Genomic DNA, 15,977 nt, shown 5'->3' with positions numbered 1-15,977 from the left:
TAATCCTAACACTAAGCCTAACTAACCTTCCCTGTAATCCTAACACTAATCCTTCCTGTAATCCTAACACTAATCCTTCCTGTAATCCTAATACTAATCCTTCCTGTAACCTTAACACTAATCTTTACTGTAATCCTAACACCAATCCTAACTCTAACCTTCCCTGTAACCCTAACACTAATCCTTCCTGTAATCCTAACACTAATCCTTCCTGTAACCTTAACACTAATCTTTACTGAAAATCCTAACACTAATCCTTCCTGTAATCCTAACACTAATCCTTCCTGTAACCTTAACACTAATCCTTCCTGTAATCCTAACACTAATCCTTCCTGTAATCCTAACACTAATCCTTCCTGTAACCTTAACACTAATCCTTCCTGTAATCCTAACACTAATCCTTCCTGTAATCCTAACACTAATCCTTCCTGTAACCTTAACACTAATCTTTACTGTAATCCTAACACTAATCCTTCCTGCAATCCTAATACTAATCTTTACTGTAATCCCAACACTAATCTTTACTGTAATCCTAACACTAATCCTTCCTGCAATCCTAATACTAATCTTTACTGTAATCCCAACACTAATCTTTACTGTAATCCTAACACTAATCCTTCCTGTAATCCTAACACTAATCCTTCCTGTAACCTTAACACTAATCTTTACTGTTATCCTAACACCAATCCTAACTCTTACCTTCCCTGTTATCCTAACACTAATCCTTCCTGAATTCCTAACATTTTTTCTTTCTGTAACTTGCACAGTAACCCTCCTCTAATACCAACCCTAAACCACCTGTAAACTCAACTCTAAATCTTACACTAACCCTCCTATAATCCTAACACTAACCTGCCATGTAACCCTAACACTTACTCTCCCTGTAACCCTAACACTAATCCCCCTCCAATACCACCCCTAAAACTACCTGTAACTCTAACCCGGCTCCTAACCCTAATGCTCCTTGTAATGCTGTGTTTGGAACAGCTGACCGTCCTCCTCTCTAATTGGGGAACGATCGCGGGTTCCCGGCGGCAATCGCGGCTGCGGGCCCCGTGCATCGGAGTCCCTGCTGCCTAGTAGGGGGGGGGGGAGCGCGCTGCCGGCAGTGTACGTTCGCCCCCCAGCATCACCAGAGCTACGTCATTTTGCGCAGCCGAGCCAGCCTGCCGCAATAAAAATATTGATTGGCCCCCACACAATTTTTCACAATTCTCTTCACAATTGTGCGATTATGAAACACTCCAGCCTGAGTTCAGACGTATTCTGATTGCTTTGATGTATCTCTTCCCTTTTTCTTTATATCCTGAAAAATCAATATAAATTGAGCGATCTCCTGCGTGGCTTGGCAGAAGTTTAGCGCAGAGTCCCCAGCGAGGGGGGCGGGGGGGGGGGCGTCAGATGTAAAATGAGAGGAAATGGAGATGGCGTTTCATGTGACATTTGGAGAGACGCGTCCCTAGAAGGCAGGGGGGACTGTCCGCCCACACGTGTTGCGTCTGCTCAGCTGTCTGGCGGTGTGTGTGTGACTGCGGGGGCGTGTGATTATTACCTCCTTCATTAGATGGATGGGATCCGCCGCCTCGGCCTCACATCCACAGGCTGGCTGGGACAAATAAATTAATTGTTTCCTTCAAAGGCGACAAACGTGAGCCAAGATTTCACAACCGATGGAAAGACTCTAATTATCCAAAACATTCTGGAGATCGCTCGGCCACCGCTACCACAAGCAAAAGTACTTTCTTCTGTCCTTACGATCGTTTAGGGGGCTGTTCATGTCAGCAGTGTCACCGACCTCAATGCACGCTTTAATTGGGCGACTATGTGGCCAATGAGGTTTAATGTAGATAAATGTAAAGTTACGTATTTGGGGGGTAAGAATATGCATGCATCATACATACTAGGGGGGGTAGAATTGGGGGAGTCCAAAGCGGAGAAGGATCTGGGGGTTCTGGTATATCATAAGTAGGGTTGAGCGGACACCTAGATGTCCGTGTTCGACGGGTTCGGCCGAACTTTAAAAAAAAGTCCGGGTCCGTGTCCCGGACTTTTACCGAACTTTTCCCGGACACCGAACCCCATTGAAGTCAATGGGGACCCGAACTTTAAGGCACTAAAATGGCTCTAAAACACCAAAGGAAAGGGCTAGAGTGCTGCAAATGGCAGCAAAACGTAATTAAGAGCATGGCAAGTGCTCTGCAAACAAATGTGGATAGGGAAATAACTTAAAACAACAAAAAAAAACAGAAAAATAAAACAATGTTCTTCTTCATCTCTGAAGGACGAGGCCCATATGGAGTAGGAGGGAGGTTGAGGTGGTGGTGGATGTGGCGGTGACATAGGCGTGCGCACAGGGTGTGCTGGGTGTGCCTGGGCACACCCTAATCACCTAGGGCACATAGCATTGCCAGTGAGGAGATGGGAAAGATCTCCCTGGGACCTGCTCTGCTCTATTTCTCCTTGCCTACAGGTACATGGCCCCGATACATTACTCTCCCTGCTGGCAAACACATGCATGTGTATTTCAACTTTGGGGTGCACACCTTAATGCAATAGGCTGCGCACACCTATGGGCGGTGTAGGTGGAAGCGGCGGTGGAGGAGGACCAGGGCCGGATTAACAGCATCATGGGCTTGGTGCTGAGGATTTTGAAGGGCCTTAGGGCCGTGCCTTGCCATGCACCCAGAGGAGGAAGGGTGCAGCCATGCATGCCTAATTCAACATGGGATGCTGTCTCTGAAGCCCATAAACACATCCATGCATCGCCAACTGTCCCTCCTTGTCCGGCCTTCACGCTGTGTGGGGAGGTTCTGAGGGAGCTGCCTGGGGAAGCGAGCATAGAAGCCAGACTTCTGTGTTTACAAGTGACAGAAGAGCGGTAACAGTGAATATGGCCAACCCGGGGCCTATATAAAAGGTAGGGGCCTGGAGCTGCAGCTCCAATAGACCCTACATTAATCTGGCCCTGAGGAGGAGGACGAGGTAGCCAACACTGCTTCTTTTCACAAATTTTAAATGAGGGTACACCCCAAAAGAGTGAGAAAGAGCAAAAATGGAACAATGGGTGGGTAAGGTCGGTATCCATTGCTATTCTGCATAAGGTACGGAAAAGTCCCGTGGGATCCATGCCTGGTTCATTTTAATGAACGTGAGCTTGTCCACATTGTCTCTGGACAGGCGGCTGCGCTTGTCTGTTATAACGCCCCCAGCCGTGCTAAATACCCGTTCAGATAATACACTGGCTGCAGGGCACGCCAGCACCTCCAAGGCGTAAAGGGCAAGCTCAGGCCATGTGCCCAATTTGGAGACCCAGAAGTTGAAGGGGGCAGACCCGTCATTCACTACATGTAGGCGTGTGCACACATACTGCTCCACCATGTTGGTAAAATGCTGCCTCCTGCTAAGACGTTCCATCTGAGCTGCTGGTGCTGCTGTTTGTTGTGGCGTGCTGACAAAGCTTTTCCACATTTCGGCCATGCTAACCCTGCCTTCTGAGGTGCTGGCGGTGCCCTGGTTGCGTTGGCGACCTCCTCCTCCTCCTCCTCTGCCTTGTGCTTCCACTGTGGCCCCGCTGTCAGATGGGAATGCCAGCAGCATGGCGTCTACCAGCGTGCGCTTGTACTCGCGCATCTTGCGATCGCGCTCCAGTGAGTGAATTAAGGACGGTACGTTGTCCTTGTAACGGGGATCCAGCAGCGTGGCCACCCAGTAATCAGCACAAGTTAGAATGTGGGCAACTCGGCGGTCGTTGTGGAGACACTGCAGCATGTAATCGCTCATGTGTGCCAGGCTGCCCAGAGGCAACGAAAGGCTGTCCTCTGTGGGAGGTGTATGGTCCGTGTCCTCTGTATCCCCCCAGCCACGCACCAGTGATGGCCATGAGCTGGCCTGGGTGCCACCCTGCTGTGAACATGGTTCCATCTCCTCCTCCAGCTCCTCCTCCTCCTCATCCTCCTCATCCTCCAGAACTGTGCCCCTGCTGGACAATTGCGTCCCTGGCGTTTGCGTGTGCAGGAACCCACCCTCGGAGCCCCTTGCGAATGACTGCCCTGAAAGCCTTGGAAATGTTACCTCTTCATCCTCCTCCTCCTCCTCATCCTGTGCCACATCCTCTTCCATCATCGCCCGAATTGTTTTTTCAAGGAGGCATAGAAGTGGGATAGTTAAGCTGAGAACGGCGTCATTGCCACTGGCCATGTTGGTGGAGTACTCAAAACAGCGCAACAAGGCACACAGGTCTCGCATGGAGGCCCAGTTATTGGTGGTGAAGTGGTGCTGTTCCGCAGAGCGACTCACGCGTGCGTGCTGCAGCTGAAACTCCACTATGGCCTGCTGCTGCTCGCACAGTCTTTCCAGCATGTGCAAGGTGGAGTTCCACCTTGTGGGCACGTCACATATGAGGCGGTGAGCGGGAAGGCCGAAGTTACGCTGCAGCGCTGCCAGGCGAGCAGCAGCAGGGTGAGAACGCCGAAAGTGCGCACAAACGGCCCGCACTTTCTGCAGCAGCTCTGACATATCGGGGTAGTTTTTAAGGAACCTCTGCACCACCAAATTCAGCACATGCGCCAGGCAAGGGATGTGCGTCAAACCGGCTAGGCCCAGAGCTGCTATGAGATTTCGCCCGTTATCGCACACCACCAGGCCGGGCTTGAGGCTCGCTGGCAGCAACCACTCATTTGTCTGCTGTTCCATGCTCCTCCACAACTCCTGCGCGGTGTGTGGTTTGTCCCCCAAACAGGCAAGTTGTAAAACTGCCTGCTGTCGTTTACCCCTGGCCGTGCTGAAGTTGGTGGTGAAGGTGTTACGCTGTCCGGATGAGGAGGCGGTAGAGGATGAGGAAGCGGAGTAGGAGGAGTTAGGAACAGGAGGCAAACTGAAGCGCCCTGCAATCCTCGGTGGTGGAAGGACATGCGCCAAATTGCTATCCGCCTCAGGCCCATCCGCCACTGCATTTACCCAGTGTGCCGTTAGGGAGATATAACGCCCCTGACCGTGCTTACTGGTCCACGTATCCGTAGTTAGGTGGACCTTGGCACAGATGGCGTTGCGCAGTGCACACCTGATTTTTTCCCCCACTTGGTTGTGCAGGGAAGGGATGGCTTGCCTGGAAAAGTAGTGGCGGCTGGGCACGACGTACTGTGGGACAGCCACCGACATAAGGTTTTTAAAACTGTGCGTCTCCACCAGACGGAATGACAGCATTTCAAAGGCCAATAATTTTGAAATGCTGGCATTCAGGGCCAGGGATCGCGGGTGGGTAGGGGGGTACTTCCTCTTCCTCTCAAGTGTTTGGGAGATGGAAAGCTGAACGCTTCCACGGGACATTGTGGAGATGGTTGTTGGTGACCCAGGTGGTGGTGTTGCTGACAGATCGTCTGTTTGCGGGGTGGCAGGTGCCGGTATCACTACAGATGTGGCTGGAGCGGCCGAGACTGCAGCAGAAGAGGAAGCAGGATGAGCCAGAGACGTTTCTTGGTTTTGAAGGTGTGTACTCCACTGCAGCTCGTGCTTTGCACTTAGATGCCTGATCATGCAGGTTGTGCTCAGGTTGAGAAGGTTCATGCCTCGCTTCAAGCTCTGATTGCACAGGGTGCAAACCACTCGTGTCCTGTCATCAGCACATTTTCTAAAGAACTTCCACGCTAGAGAACTCCTTTGAGCTGACTTTGGTGCGCTCGTTCCCTTGCTGCGTTGGGCAGTAGCGGGCGTAGTGTCTAGGGCACGGCCGCTCCGCTTCTGCACCCTGCTCCCTCTTCTGCTGTGCTGGTGGCTCTGTGCGACCACCGCCTCTTCCTCCAAACTACTCAGTTCACCTGCATGACGTTCATTCCATGTGGGGTCGAGGACCTCATCGTCCTCCACATCATCTTCCACCCAGTCTTCACCCCTGCCCTCCTTGTCGGTCTCCACAATGCTGAACGCCGCAGCAGTTGGCACCTGCGTTTCGTCATCATCGGAGACGTGCTGCGATGATCCTTGCATGTACTCATCTTGAGGAATAAGTGGTTGGGCATCGCTGCACTCAATCTCTTCCACTTCTGGGGCAGGGCTAGGTGGATGGCCCTGGGAAACCCTGCTGACAGAGTCCTCAAAAAGAATAAGAGACTGCTGTATGGCTTGGGGCTCAGACTGCTGGCCTGATTTGCAAGGGGGTGAGGTGAAAGACGGTTGGACATTGGCTGCAGGTGCCAACTCTGACCTTTCTGCAGTAGACTGGGTGGGAGACAATGTGAAGGAACTGGAGGCACTGTCAGCAGCAAACCAATCTACTATCGCCTCAACTTGTTCTGGCCTCATCACTTCTAGGGGCGTTTGATGCCCTACCAAATACTGATGCAGGTTCTGTCGCCTACTCACACTTGAGGAAGGTGTTTCACTTGTGCGTGTAGCTGGCACAGATCGACCATGTCCTCTCCTTGCAACAGGAGCTCTACCAGCAGCACCACGACCCAGGCCACGGCCCTTATTTGACGGTCTCCTCATATTTCTGTAATTTAAGATCTTGCCCTAGAAAGGTTTTTATTGAATAGCGGAATAGAAAATATGATCCAAAAAAAGTGTATGTATATCACACGTACACAACCACACTAGGCCCCAATTACTATTGTTTGTACCCCTAAAAGGCTAGATGAGGAGTAGGGGGAGTATGGAACAGGCAGCACCCTCAAACCTTCAGAAGTATGAGATGAACCCCAACAACTTGGAAAGGTGGATCTCTCTCACACGTACCGACACAGACTATCCCGCAATTCAATTGATCCTCAAAGGTTTTTATTGAATAGCGGAATAGGAAATATGATCAAAAAAAGTGTATGTATCTCGCACGTACACAACCACACTAGGCCCCAATTACTATTGTTTGTACCCCTAAAAGGCTAGATGAGGAGTAGGGGGGGTATGGAACAGGCAGCACCCTCAAACCTTCAGAAGTATGAGATGAACCCCAACAACTTGGAAAGGTGGATCTCTCTCACACGTACCGACACAGACTATCCCGCAATTCAATTGATCCTCAAAGGTTTTTATTGAATAGCGGAATAGGAAATATGATCAAAAAAAGTGTATGTATCTCGCACGTACACAACCACACTAGGCCCCAATTACTATTGTTTGTACCCCTAAAAGGCTAGATGAGGAGTAGGGGGAGTATGGAACAGGCAGCACCCTCAAACCTTCAGAAGTATGAGATGAACCCCAACAACTTGGAAAGGTGGATCTCTCTCACACGTACCGACACAGACTATCCCGCAATTCAATTGATCCTCAAAGGTTTTTATTGAATAGCGGAATAGGAAATATGATCAAAAAAAGTGTATGTATCTCGCACGTACACAACCACACTAGGCCCCAATTACTATTGTTTGTACCCCTAAAAGGCTAGATGAGGAGTAGGGGGGGTATGGAACAGGCAGCACCCTCAAACCTTCAGAAGTATGAGATGAACCCCAACAACTTGGAAAGGTGGATCTCTCTCACACGTACCGACACAGACTATCCCGCAATTCAATTGATCCTCAAAGGTTTTTATTGAATAGCGGAATAGGAAATATGATCAAAAAAAGTGTATGTATCTCGCACGTACACAACCACACTAGGCCCCAATTACTATTGTTTGTACCCCTAAAAGGCTAGATGAGGAGTAGGGGGGGTATGGAACAGGCAGCACCCTCAAACCTTCAGAAGTATGAGATGAACCCCAACAACTTGGAAAGGTGGATCTCTCTCACACGTACCGACACAGACTATCCCGCAATTCAATTGATCCTCAAAGGTTTTTATTGAATAGCGGAATAGGAAATATGATCAAAAAAAGTGTATGTATCTCGCACGTACACAACCACACTAGGCCCCAATTACTATTGTTTGTACCCCTAAAAGGCTAGATGAGGAGTAGGGGGGGTATGGAACAGGCAGCACCCTCAAACCTTCAGAAGTATGAGATGAACCCCAACAACTTGGAAAGGTGGATCTCTCTCACACGTACCGACACAGACTATCCCGCAATTCAATTGATCCTCAAAGGTTTTTATTGAATAGCGGAATAGGAAATATGATCAAAAAAAGTGTATGTATCTCGCACGTACACAACCACACTAGGCCCCAATTACTATTGTTTGTACCCCTAAAAGGCTAGATGAGGAGTAGGGGGGGTATGGAACAGGCAGCACCCTCAAACCTTCAGAAGTATGAGATGAACCCCAACAACTTGGAAAGGTGGATCTCTCTCACACGTACCGACACAGACTATCCCGCAATTCAATTGATCCTCAAAGGTTTTTATTGAATAGCGGAATAGGAAATATGATCAAAAAAAGTGTATGTATCTCGCACGTACACAACCACACTAGGCCCCAATTACTATTGTTTGTACCCCTAAAAGGCTAGATGAGGAGTAGGGGGGGTATGGAACAGGCAGCACCCTCAAACCTTCAGAAGTATGAGATGAACCCCAACAACTTGGAAAGGTGGATCTCTCTCACACGTACCGACACAGACTATCCCGCAATTCAATTGATCCTCAAAGGTTTTTATTGAATAGCGGAATAGGAAATATGATCAAAAAAAGTGTATGTATCTCGCACGTACACAACCACACTAGGCCCCAATTACTATTGTTTGTACCCCTAAAAGGCTAGATGAGGAGTAGGGGGGGTATGGAACAGGCAGCACCCTCAAACCTTCAGAAGTATGAGATGAACCCCAACAACTTGGAAAGGTGGATCTCTCTCACACGTACCGACACAGACTATCCCGCAATTCAATTGATCCTCAAAGGTTTTTATTGAATAGCGGAATAGGAAATATGATCAAAAAAAGTGTATGTATCTCGCACGTACACAACCACACTAGGCCCCAATTACTATTGTTTGTACCCCTAAAAGGCTAGATGAGGAGTAGGGGGGGTATGGAACAGGCAGCACCCTCAAACCTTCAGAAGTATGAGATGAACCCCAACAACTTGGAAAGGTGGATCTCTCTCACACGTACCGACACAGACTATCCCGCAATTCAATTGATCCTCAAAGGTTTTTATTGAATAGCGGAATAGGAAATATGATCAAAAAAAGTGTATGTATCTCGCACGTACACAACCACACTAGGCCCCAATTACTATTGTTTGTACCCCTAAAAGGCTAGATGAGGAGTAGGGGGGGTATGGAACAGGCAGCACCCTCAAACCTTCAGAAGTATGAGATGAACCCCAACAACTTGGAAAGGTGGATCTCTCTCACACGTACCGACACAGACTATCCCGCAATTCAATTGATCCTCAAAGGTTTTTATTGAATAGCGGAATAGGAAATATGATCAAAAAAAGTGTATGTATCTCGCACGTACACAACCACACTAGGCCCCAATTACTATTGTTTGTACCCCTAAAAGGCTAGATGAGGAGTAGGGGGGGTATGGAACAGGCAGCACCCTCAAACCTTCAGAAGTATGAGATGAACCCCAACAACTTGGAAAGGTGGATCTCTCTCACACGTACCAACACAGACTATCCCCCAATTTAACTGATCCCCAAAGGTTTTTGATTAAATAGCGGAATAGAAAATATGATCCCAAAAAAGTGTATGTATATCACACGTACACAACCACACTAGGCCCCAATTACTATTGTTTGTACCCCTAAAAGGCTAGGAGTAGGGGGGAGTATGGAACAGGCAGCACCCTCAAACCTTCAGAAGTATGAGATGAACCCCAACAACTTGGAAAGGTGGATCTCTCTCACACGTACCAACACAGACTATCCCCCAATTTAACTGATCCCCAGAGGTTTTTGATTAAATAGCGGAATAGAAAATATGATCCCAAAAAAGTGTATGTATATCACACGTACACAACCACACTAGGCCCCAATTACTATTGTTTGTACCCCTAAAAGGCTAGGAGTAGGGGGAGTATGGAACAGGCAGCACCCTCAAACCTTCAGAAGTATGAGATGAACCCCAACAACTTGGAAAGGTGGATCTCTCTCACACGTACCAACACAGACTATCCCCCAATTTAACTGATCCCCAGAGGTTTTTGATTAAATAGCGGAATAGAAAATATGATCCCAAAAAAGTGTATGTATATCACACGTACACAACCACACTAGGCCCCAATTACTATTGTTTGTACCCCTAAAAGGCTAGGAGTAGGGGGAGTATGGAACAGGCAGCACCCTCAAACCTTCAGAAGTATGAGATGAACCCCAACAACTTGGAAAGGTGGATCTCTCTCACACGTACCAACACAGACTATCCCCCAATTTAACTGATCCCCAGAGGTTTTTGATTAAATAGCGGAATAGAAAATATGATCCCAAAAAAGTGTATGTATATCACACGTACACAACCACACTAGGCCCCAATTACTATTGTTTGTACCCCTAAAAGGCTAGGAGTAGGGGGAGTATGGAACAGGCAGCACCCTCAAACCTTCAGAAGTATGAGATGAACCCCAACAACTTGGAAAGGTGGATCTCTCTCACACGTACCAACACAGACTATCCCCCAATTTAACTGATCCCCAGAGGTTTTTGATTAAATAGCGGAATAGAAAATATGATCCCAAAAAAGTGTATGTATATCACACGTACACAACCACACTAGGCCCCAATTACTATTGTTTGTACCCCTAAAAGGCTAGGAGTAGGGGGAGTATGGAACAGGCAGCACCCTCAAACCTTCAGAAGTATGAGATGAACCCCAACAACTTGGAAAGGTGGATCTCTCTCACACGTACCAACACAGACTATCCCCCAATTTAACTGATCCCCAGAGGTTTTTGATTAAATAGCGGAATAGAAAATATGATCCCAAAAAAGTGTATGTATATCACACGTACACAACCACACTAGGCCCCAATTACTATTGTTTGTACCCCTAAAAGGCTAGGAGTAGGGGGAGTATGGAACAGGCAGCACCCTCAAACCTTCAGAAGTATGAGATGAACCCCAACAACTTGGAAAGGTGGATCTCTCTCACACGTACCAACACAGACTATCCCCCAATTTAACTGATCCCCAAAGGTTTTTGATTAAATAGCGGAATAGAAAATATGATCCCAAAAAAGTGTATGTATATCACACGTACACAACCACACTGGGCCCCAATTACTATTGTTTGTACCCCTAAAAGGCTAGATGAGGAGTAGGGGGAGTATGGAACAGGCAGCACCCTCAAACCTTCAGTATGAGATTGTGTTCACTGTACCCCACAAAGATTGAGTTCACTGCACCCCACAATGATTGTGTTCACTGCACCCCACAAAGATTGTGTTCACTGCACCTCACAAAGATTGTGTTCACTGTACCCCCCAAAGATTGTGTTCACTGCACCCCACAAAGATTCTGTTCACTGTACCCCACAAAGATTGTGTTCACTGCACCCCAAAAAGATTGTGTTCACTGCACCCCAAAAAGGATGTTGTTCACTGCACCCCAAAAAGGATGTTGTTCACTCCACCCCAAAAAGATTGTGTTCACTGCACCCCACAAAGATTGTGTTCACTGCACCCCAAAAAGATTGTGTTCACTGCACCCCAAAAATGATTTTGTTCACTGCACCCCAAAAAGGATGTTGTTCACTGCACCCCAAAAAGGATTTTGTTCACTGCACCCCAAAAAGATTGTGTTCACTGCACCCCACAAAGGATTTTGTTCACTGCACCCCACAAAGATTGTGTTCACTGCACACCAAAAAGGATTGTGTTCACTGCACCCCAAAAAGATTTTGTTCACTGCACCCCAAAAAGATTGTGTTCACTGCAGCCCAAAAAGATTGTGTTCACTGCAGCCCAAAAAGATTGTGTTCACTGCAGCCCAAAAAGATTGTGTTCACTGCAGCTCACACACAGAAAAATGGATGTGGATCACTGACACCTGCCTATCTCCAATCCCACACCACACAGCAATATCGATTGTAGTTTGTAGAACACAGTTTCCCTAAAATTCAGCAGACTCTGTCCCTAACAGGATTGAGAAGAGATCGTAGATCAGGATTGAGTGCAGATTCACCCCACCCCCCACACAGCAATATCGATTGTAGTTTGTAGAACACAGTTTCCCTAAAATTCAGCAGACTCTGTCCCTAACAGGATTGAGAAGAGATCGTAGATCAGGATTGAGTGCAGATTCACCCCACCCCCCACACAGCAATATCGATTGTAGTTTGTAGAAGACACTGACCCTATATAATTCAGCAGACTCTATCCCTAAAATGCCTACAACTCGCCCTGCCTAAACACTCCGACCTGTCCCTCAATTCTATCCGGACACAAATGGTTTTTTCCTGCCTATCTTTCCCTAATCAGCAGCCAGCACGTTGATGTGTGCTCTGTCCCTGAATCTAAGCAGCATAATGACGCCGCTGCGGCTGCCTCGAACTTATAAAGACTTGGTCACATGCTTCAGACGGCCAATCACAGCTACTGAGACATTTGCAGGCATGGCTGGGATGGCTTAAGGCACACCAGTTAAACGATTGTTGATTGGCTGTTGAAAGCCCGCCATGAAAAGAGCGCCAAAGCATGCAAAACCCGGAAATAAAACGACCGAACACGGATTTTTACCCGAACATACAGTAAAGTGTCCGTGTCCGTGTTCGGGTACAAAAAATCCAATTATTCGGTACGAACACGAATAATACAGTCCGTGTTCGCTCAACACTAATCATAAGCCTAACCACCTCAATACTGGGCGCTTTCACCCCCCTTCTTTCCCAGACAGTGGTGGCTGGTGCTTCATGGGCTAAGGGGGCGTCAGTTGGACCGCACCATACTACCCCCCGGACCACACCAGGCCACACACCATACCTACCCCCCTCTCCCTGTCACCGGCTCACTCACCCTGCCTGGATAGGTGGAGGGAGGGCAGGCAGCAGCAGCACACGGCGACAGCTGCGGCGGCTTCAGCTTCGGCTTCTTCCCCCTGTCTTCTGAGTCTCCTCCCTCCTCCTCCATGGCCAATGGCATGGCTTCTCCTTTCGGTCAATCAGGAAACAGGTCTCAGACCCGCTTCCTGATTGGCCAGGAGGAGGATCACTCACCCTGCCTGGATATGTGGAGGGAGGGCAGGCAGCAGCAGCACACGGCGAAGGCGGCGGCTTCTTCCCCCTGTCTTCTGAGTCTCCTCCCTCCTCCTCCATGGCCAATGGCATGGCTTCTCCTTTCAGGCCAATCAGGAAATAGGTCTCAGACCCGCTTCCTGATTGGCCAGGAGGAGGATCACTCAACCTGCCTGGATATGTGGAGGGAGGGCAGGCAGCAGCAGCACACAGCGATGGCGGCTTCAGCTTTGGCTTCTTCCCCCTGTCTTCTGAATCTCCTCCCTCCTCCTCCATGGCCAGTGGCATGGCTTCTCATTTGGGCCAATCAGGAAATGGGTCTCAGACCCGCTTTCTGATTGGCAAGGAGGAGGATCCGTGTGGCAATAGCAAATATTCATTCGCTATTGTCACACAACTGGGTGGGCTTGGGGCGCAGAGCTCACCCTTTTTTTAGCCTATTAGAGCCTCTGGCCCCTGCGCCCCCAATGCACCAGCCACCACTGTTCCCAGACCCAATTTTCAGCTTTCAGTGCTCTCGCACTTTGAATGACAATTACTCAGTCATGCTGCACAGTACCCAAATTAAATTTTTATCATTGTGTTCACGCAAATAGAGCTTTCTTTTGGTGGCATTTATTCACCACTGGGTTTTTTAATTTTTTTGCGAAAAAAGAGCAAAATATTTTCTACTGTCTGTTTCAAAAGAAATCCAATAAAATCAAATTTCGTCATAAATTTAGGCCAGAATGTATTCTGCTACATGTCTTCGGTAAATAAAAATCCTATTAAGTGTGATAATAGGTTTGTGTGAAAGTTATAGAGTCTACAAGCTAGGCTACGTATCATTGAACATTGATCCATTCTTATGTACTGACTACCATCTCATTTCTTGAGGCCCTAAAATGTCAGGACAGTACAAATACCCCCCAAATTACCCCTTTTTTGTAAATATGACAGTCCAAGGTATTTAGTAAGAGGCATAGTGAGTTTTTTGAAGTTGCAATTTTTTGCCCACAATAGTTTTGGGTAATGAAGATTTAATTTTTCCCACAAAATTGTCATATTAACAAGTTATTTCTTACACATGGCATAGATAAACTTACAATTACACCCCAAAATATATTCTGCTACTCCTCCTGAGTATGGCGATACCACATGTGTGAGACTTTTCCACAGCCTGGCCACATACAGAGGCCCAACATCCAAGTAGCACCGTCAGGCATTCTAAAAGGCATAAATTACACATTTCATTTCCTGAGTACCTATCACATTTTGGAAGGCCCTGTGACAGATGTTGATCACTGGGACAGATGTGGCAGATCATGGACAGATGTGGCAGATGTTGACTGGGACAGATGTGGCAGATCACGGAAAGATGTGGCAGATGATCATGAACAGATGTGGCAGATGATCACAGACAGATGTGGCAGATCATGGACAGATGTGTCAGATGATCACAGACAGATGTGTCAGATGATCACAGACAGATGTGGCAGATGTTTACTGTAACAGATTATTTTACTGAGATAGGTGTGACAGGTGTTTTCACTGTGTTGGGGACACTCTGTTGGGGACACTGTTTTGGGGACGCTAGCTGGGTGATCAGTGAGAAAAAAGCAGTAAAATAGCTCAATACTCACTGATCCCTGGCTGGCAGCACAGATCCGCTCTCCCTCTCCTCACTGTGAGGAAAAGTAGAGCCAATTGCCATTACAATGGCTGTGTTGACATTACATGATGGCTGTGATTTGACACAGCTGTCATGTGATCAAGAGGGCCAATCACAGACCCCTCCTGCTGAGCTGTGTTATGCTGTGTCCTGGGGACACAGGTACACCGAGATTGCGCAGCTGCGTGGCCACGTGGCCACATGATCTCCCTCCTTTTGAAGGACATTCAGGAACATCCACTCAGAAGGAGGAAGCTCCCACCCAGCCATTTATATGCAGAGAGAGATATCATGTTGCCCCTGTACAAATCATTAGTAAGACCTCATCTGGAATATGCAGTTCAGTTTTGGGCTCCAGTTCTCAAAAAGGGTATCGGGGAACTGGAGAAAGTGCAGAGAAGGGCAACCAAACTGATAAGAGGCATGGAGGAGCTCAGCTATGAGAAAATATTAGAGGAACTGAATCTATTCTCTCTTCAGAGGAGATTAAGGGGGATATGATCTCCATGTATAAATACATAAGGGGGGGATATGAACGCCATGTATAAATACATAAGGGGGGATATGATCACCATGTATAAATACATAAGGGGGATATGGTCACCATTTATAAATACATAAGGGGGGGGGTATGATCACCATGTATAAATACATAAGGGGGGATATTATCACCATGTATTAATACATAAGGGGGGTATGATCACCATGTATAAATACATAAGGGGGGATATGATCTCCATGTATAAATACATAAGGGGGGATATGATCTCCATGTATAAATACATAAGGGGGGATATGATCACCATGTATAAATACATAAGGGGGGATATGATCTCCATGTATAAATACATAAGGGGGGATATGATCTCCATGTATAAATACATAAGAGGGGATATGATCACCATGTATAAATACATAAGGGGGGATATGATCTCCATGTATAAATACAGAAGGGGAGATATGATCAACATGTATAAATACGTAAGAAGGGGATATAACCATTATGTATAAATACATAAGGACGGATATGATCACCATGTATAAATACATAGGTTGAGTTTGTGGTGGAGGAACTTGACTGGCCTGCACAGAGTCCTGACCTCAACCCAATAGAACACCTTTGGGATGAATTAGTGCAGAAACTGCGACCCAGGCCTTTTCGACCAACATCAGTGCTTGACCTCACAAATGCGCTTCTGGAAGAATGGTGAAACATTCCCATAGACACTCCTAAACCTTGTGGACAGCCTTCCCAGAAGAGTTGAAGCTGTTAT

This window comes from Pelophylax lessonae (genome assembly GCF_965119305.1).
Source record: "Pelophylax lessonae genome assembly, chromosome: 1".
Taxonomy (NCBI): domain Eukaryota; kingdom Metazoa; phylum Chordata; class Amphibia; order Anura; family Ranidae; genus Pelophylax; species Pelophylax lessonae.
This window is presented reverse-complemented; position numbering follows the sequence as displayed.